This window comes from Arvicola amphibius, chromosome 1, assembly GCF_903992535.2.
Source record: "Arvicola amphibius chromosome 1, mArvAmp1.2, whole genome shotgun sequence".
NCBI classification, from domain to species: domain Eukaryota; kingdom Metazoa; phylum Chordata; class Mammalia; order Rodentia; family Cricetidae; genus Arvicola; species Arvicola amphibius.
Genome location: NC_052047.1, coordinates 118,032,673 through 118,040,039, shown reverse-complemented (window position 1 = coordinate 118,040,039; position 7,367 = coordinate 118,032,673).

Below are 7,367 nucleotides of genomic sequence, written 5' to 3'. Positions count from 1 at the left end.
TAAAGCCGGGAATGTCAGTGTAGGAGAGCAGCCCTATTCGGGCTGTTAACATTTAAAAAGCCCTTTCAGGGACTAAGGAAATAAAGGCTACAAATGTCTGGAGCTTGAAATGGCTTTTATACTTTTGAACCTGTTATAAAAGCTTTCTTAGAACTCTGTTTCATCCCCCCACCCCAGCCCCAAACAAAATACTTGGAAGGTGTGGGGAAGGAAATTAAACTGAAAAAAAAATCAGACATAAAGGATGTTGCTCATGGCCTATTTTAAGTTTCTGAAGTATAATAAACTGGGAAAAAGAACAAAAGAAGAAGAGTTGCTGTATTTGAAAGCGAGTGAAAAAGAAGTGATTGTGTCTTTGGCAGAAAGCTGTCAGATGCTAGTGGCTCGAAAGGAGCATTTCTAGCAGGAACTGGCACCTCTTGGTTCTGCTGCTTCTAAGTTTGTTTTTAAACAAGCTGCAAAAAACAATGCTATATATTGACACTCTTTTCTGATGCCATGTTTAGTTAAAGAACAATGCTCTGTGCCTGTCTTTATGAACAGGGTTTTAGAAACTGATCAAAGGGTCTGAAATACTTGTTCTAGTAAAGTTCTTTACAAAAAGACTATGACTTTCCTCCTTCATTTTATGATTTATTCATTCTTTTTAAAAAATTTTATTTATTTTCTATATATTGATGTTTTGCCTGCATACATTCCCATGTACCACATTCGTGAATTAGAAAGTGTGAAGCACCATGTAGGTGCGGAGAACTGAACCTGGTCCTCTGGAAGAGCAGTTAGTTCTTTCCACTGCTAAACCACTACTCATTTTTTTTTTGTTGTTTTTTGTTTTTTGTTTTTCGAGACAGGGTCTCCCTGTAGTTTCTAGAGCCTGTCCTGGAACTAGCTCTTGTAGACCAGGCTGGCCTCGAACTCAGAGATCCGCCTGCCTCTGCCTCCTGAGTGCTGGGATTAAAGGCATGCGTCACCACCGCCCGGCTTATTTTTTTTTTTACACTGATAGAAGAACTGGTTACTGAGGCAGAGATAAAGTTCAGTGGTAGATCCTTGCTCAGAATGCCCAAAGTCCTGGGTTCAATATTCACTACATGAAAAACAAACAAGCAAAATAAAGACAAAAGTAAGCAGGACATGGTAGTGTAATCCTTTAATCTCAGCACTCCAGAGCCAAAGACAAGTAGATCTCTGAGTTCTAGGCCAGTCTGGCCTACAGAGTGAGTTCCAGGACAGCTCAGACCACACTGAGAAACCATGTCTCAAAAAACCAAAGGAGAAAAAAAAAAGGACAAAAACATAACAGAAACCAAGGGCTGGAGAGATGGCTCAATGATTAGGAGCACTTGCTTGCTCTTCCAGAGGATCTGAGTTCAATTCTTTGGTTCATGTCTATGATTGTCAACTGCCTGTAATTTTGGTTCAAGGAGATCCAATGCCTTCTCTGGTCTCCTCAGGTATCTACACTTAAAGGTACAACACACACACACACACACACACACACACATTTTTAATATAATCATGGATTTGTATTTTGTGAATAAGTTTTTTCTTATAGTAGCATACAAAGATATGCGTAAGTCTCAGATGTTCCTTTGCCACCAAGTGAACATGTCCATCTTGCTGTTGCCTTGCTCAAGGAATAAAGTATTTTCAGTGTCCTGAAGCCTTCTCTATCAGTTGCTACCTTCTGTAAAGATCATAAATTAATTTTATCACTGTTTGAGCTTCACTTAACGAGTATAGAATGTATTATTTTTTACCCAGTGTCTTCTTTAAGACTGATTTTTATGAGGACCATCACTGTTCATATATGATAGCATCTGCTTCATCCTGTTTCTGAGTCATAGTCTGCTGTATGATTCTAGTACAGCCATACAGCGTCTGATGGGTTGTTTACAGTTTTTTTCTACTATTATGAACTATCTGGCTACAAAGACTTTTGCATATTTTACATATATGCACTGGGATTATGTTTAGGAATAGAAAATAATCCTAATAGGTATTCCAAAGTATTGGAGCCACTTTATACTCTCTTTTTCTTAGGTAGTATAATTGAATCAGATTCTTTATGTCTGTTACAGTAAAATGGCCTCTGATATAAAACATTTGGAGAAGAAATGAATATATAAATACATGAGCTTCATAATGCCCATTTTATATTAAAAATATATTTTAACTATGTGTATTTTTGTGTATGTGTGGGTATGCAGTTGTCAGTAGATCCCCTGGAGATGGAATTACAGGTGGTTGTGAGCTACTTTATCAGGGTGCTTGGAAATTGAAGTTGGGTCCTCTGCAAGATCAGTGTATACTCTTAACTGCTGAGCCATCTCTCTAGCATCCCACTTTTGAAAATGTTGTAGTGTTCCTTTTTGATAACTAGATCTTTGGGATTCCTTACAAATGTAATTTGATAAATAGTAAAGGAACTGATTTGTTGCTAATTTTTGTTTTCTCAGAGAACTGACTTAATAGAAAAAAGTAAGACTTCAAAATCATAAACTATTGTTTTTATATTATTTACTTTTTTGACAGAATAATTTTTGTTTTCTAAAACAGGGTTTCACTCTGTAATAGCCCTGGAACTCACTTTGTAGACCAGGATGGCCTCGAACCCACAGAAATCAACTTACCTCTGCCTCCTGAGTGCTGGAATTAAAGGCAAGCACCACCACTGCGTGGCTCAGAATAATCTTTTATTCCTTAAACTGTTGGGACTGTCTTGGATATATAGTGTTTTCTACTCTGAGCAGAGAGATAATTAATGTTTACTGTCTAATCGTTTCACTCTTTCACTTCCTAATTTTCTGAATGACTAAGTTTCACCAAGGAACTTGCTTCATTTAGACAATCCACAACAACATATTAATGATAAGCTGTTTCTTCAGGGAAAATAAAACACCACAAGCTAATTTTTAAAAACTCATATGTTATGGAAACAGTTGTATAATGTCACAAATATGAGTCATATGTAATTCAGATTTTTCTGTAGATACACCATGAAAAATAAAAAGTTGAGGCTGGGAAGATGGCTCAGGAGTTAAGAGTGCATAGCATCCATGTAGAGGACCTGGGTTTAACTTCTAATTCCCAGGTGGGCAGCTCACAGTCACCTGCAACTCCACTGGCAGGGATCTGATGCCATCTTTTGATCTCCTTTGGCACTGCACATTCGTATGCATGCACACACACACACACACACACACACACGCTCACACACACACACGCTCTCACACACACAAAATACAGAGCAAGCAAGAGAGAAAAGGGAAGTACATACATATTCATATACATAAAAACAAATCTTTTAAGCCGGGCGGTGGTGGCGCACGCCTTTAATCCCAGCAGAGGCAGGCGGATCTCTGAGTTCGAGGCCAGCCTGGTCTACAAGAGCTAGTTCCAGGACAGGCTCTAGAAACTACAGGGAAACCCTGTCTCGAAAAACCAAAAAAAAAAAAAAACAAAAACAAATCTTTTAAAAAAGTAAAATAAAAAGAAACAGGTAAAATTAGAAGACCCAATAGTCATAAAATAGTAGAAGTGTTATATAGTAATCATAATCACATGTAATCATAATAAATATATATAGGTCGTGAAATATCCTCTTTTCTTCAGCAATCTTATATATATTTTAATACTACAGCACATCTCAGTCAGAGGCAGGCACACTTCCAGGACCCAGAAGTTACAGGCAGCTGTCGGTTACGATATTGGAGAGCAGACATTTGGGCTTCCTATGATAGACTGGGCAACGCTCCATGCTGTACAAGGTGGCTGTGACTTACAGCCAAGCATACCTTTAGCAGCTTCCCATCAAAGGGAACTCTAACAATGGGCTATTAACTAGCTCTACAAGAATTTGAGTTTCTAGAACAAGCAGGAAAGTGCTCTGAACTCTACTACTAAATTTAATGTTTTAAAACTTTTCTAACAGGCTGCCATGACAGATTCTGAATGACAACTTTCAGCTTAGAGCTTTGAAGACGATAGAAGCCCAGAATATTTCAAAGCAATCTGTGTATATTGGAATGAGCAATAGCAAGATCTGTGTCTGGTGGGAAAACATGCCCAAAGAAAATGAAGGGATACAACACACAGAAGTGCTGGTAGGTAAACCATGAAGGCATATGGAAAACCAAAAGTCCTTTATGGGGGAAAGCAATGAAGTTGACAAAGGGAACTTGGAAATTTAGTAATCATGGGGTAATTGGGAAATCAGTCAAATAAAAAGGTTCATGGAAGCAATATTTTTTCTAGAGCAATTATATACAATTATCTTCCTTATTCACTTAGAAAACCTATATAAACTTCTTAGAACTATAGTATAGATGAAATAGTTATCATTTTTAGAAATAAATAGCATTACAATGCTAACAATACAAGAACTTATATTTTATTGCTTTTTAAAATTTTACTTTATTCTTGAAAAACCAAAAAAATTATTTTATGTGTGAGTGTTTCACTTGCTTATATGTATTAAGCACTACATGTATGTGTGCTGTCTACTGACTGAGAGGTGGAGCTCCTGAAACTTTACTTACAGATAGTTGTATGCTGTCATGTTGGTGCTGGGAATCAAAGCTGGGTCCTCTGCAAGAGCAACTAACTCTTCAACTCCTATTTTATCCTCCCTCTCTCCTTCACTCCTTCCATTTTCCCATCCCTCCCTCTCTTTTCCCTCCCTTCCTTCCTTTTTCCTCCCCTCTCCCCACTGTCCTCTCTGTAGCATAGCCTGGTCTCAAACTCTGGGCAATCCTGTACTTCAGCCTCTTGAGTACTGAAATGACAAGCATCAATTGCCACACCAGCTAGTTTATTGTTTACTTTCAGAAGTGTACACATTTTACATTTTGTTTCCATTCTAGAGACCTAAACTGCCTATCAAGAAAACATAGGGATGAAGTATGATTTCCTCAAGAAGTTTACTTTAAGGATATTGGGGATAATGGAAATGAAGCAATGGGATGGCTGTTGAGTTTCTGGTTTGAACAATAGACAGAGAAGATATTAGTCAAACTCGAAGTTCATATTAGTTAACACATGGAATAGATAATCAGCAAATCAGGACTTCAATCAGATAACAGCACTTTATCTTATAGGATATTTATTTTGTATTGTTTCCAAAATGTTGCTATTTTTAGGGGCGAGGGAGTGAGTATTTTAAATAAGAGTGTACTAAACCAAGAGAGTAGATGAAGTTACACAGGAAAGGAGAACTTTCTCAGAGGGCCCTGGCCTGCCTGGCAGGAACATTAGGACTTAAGTCAGAGAGAAGACACAGAATCAGTGCCCCTGAGAGGCATTGGCTATAGGTGAGGATGGAATAAGCCAAGAGAGTATAGTCTTTGGAGCCCAAGAGAGGTCAGTAGTAAGAAGCAAGTGATTGTGGTGACCCTGAATGCTAATAAGTCACTAGATAGCAGAGATGCAGCCGTTGGATTTGGCAGCATCTGGTTTGAATTCTAACTCTCTGCTGCTTACTAGTTGTATAACGGGCAACACTTCATTTTAAGTTACTGTATCCTGGCTTTCTCATCTTTAGAAGAAGGGATAACTGCTTCCTACACGTGCTTGTGAGGATTAATGAGCTGTCCACCGGATCTTTCTGACAAATGTAGAATACCTGATTGATACTAGTTCCTTTCTGTTCTAGCTTTGTGATGGTCTTTGAAACTGAATCAGTTGAGTGTGCATAACCACCAGTCAAAGATATTAAATTGTTTCTGCAAATTCTGTTTGTCAAAAGCTATATAGAAATTGCATATAGAAAATGCTGGGGTTGAGAGTATATCTCAATGGAACATTTGCCTAGCATGCTTGGGATCCTACATTGAGTCCCTAGTAAGTACCACAACAAAAACTACACAAAAACGCCAGAACTAAATACTATATTTTAAGTTAATTTTAAAGTTAGCTTACAAAATAATAGGTACACACACACACATACACACACACACACACAGTATTCAATAATTTTTGTAGTAGAAAAATAGATCATTTGTACCAAGTGCCTACCTTTTGGGATCAAGGTTATTTTAAGTAGTTGGAAATTAAATGCGGGCAAATTTTTAGTACTCATGGAAATTCCCTCCAATACTCTCCTATATATTTCTTAATTTTATTATTTTCATTCTCATCTTCATATTCTTTACTATATTTCTAATCCTCACGCCCTTACCCTAGTGAGAGGTATTTTTGTCGAGGCTGGTCCCCAACCGTTTTTAAAAATTTTTCCTTGTAGCCGGGCGGTGGTGGCACACGCCTTTAATCCCAGCACTCGGGAGGCAGAGGCAGGCAGATCTCTGAGTTCGAGGCCAGCCTGGTCTACAAGAGCTAGTTCCAGGACAGGCTCTAGAAACTACAGGGAAACCCTGTCTCGAAAAACCAAAAAAAAAAAAAAAATTTACTTGTAGTTTTTAACTGTGTATGTGTACGTCTCTGTGTGAGTATGTACATGTGTGTGTAGGTGACCTCTGAGACCAGAGGAAGGTAGCAGATCCCCTGGAGTTGGTATTAAATGCATTTATAAACTGCTGGATATGGGTGATAGTAGTCAAACTAAGGTCCTAGAATCACAATGCTACTATGGCCTGTGGGTAGGAGTATTGATGCACCAGGGAGCTACTGTGCATATAGGTTGTGTCCACTTTGTGCAGAGATTATTTATTTAAGGTATATCTATTTCCTGGCAAAGTTATGGATTTCCTGTATGAAGACTTGGCTTCGACAAGCAGAGAGATGAGTTACTAAAGTCTCTCTGTGCCTTAGGTGTCTGTGTCTAACTTCTATTGGCATGATACTTTTAAAGCAGACACATCTGGTAAATTACTTATTTCCCCTTTCAAAACTATGAAGTTTCTATCTGGCATGTGGTTGTTTTTACTAGTTGCCTTTGGATAGACTTTGGTCCCAGAGTGGCAGTCTGTGCATATTGAAAATCAGCCCAGAAGACTTTCAGGTGACTATTACTGAGGTTTATTCTAATTCTGATCATTTTCTTTTTGTCTTGATTTTAAATTCAATCCCCAGTTTAGCTGCTACCCAGTTACGGGTTTGTAGGCATCTCCTAAACCTGAAAATGTATTTTGAGATGAACTCAGGGGCATTCTGTACTTTGCTGAAAGAAATTCTGTGTGTCTTACTTCAATTTATTTACTTTTTTTCTGCAGAATTACTGTAAAGGTTTTCTATTTCACTCATTACAGCACAGTGTTTTCACATTTGAATAGACTACATCAACATGAATTCTTTATAAGGACTTTAAAACAAACTTTGCCAAGTCCCAGAATACAGAAGTGAATTCACATCCCAATACTCAGCTGCCTCATGAATAAAGGAGAGCTTGTGCCTGACACTTTGAAGCTGTA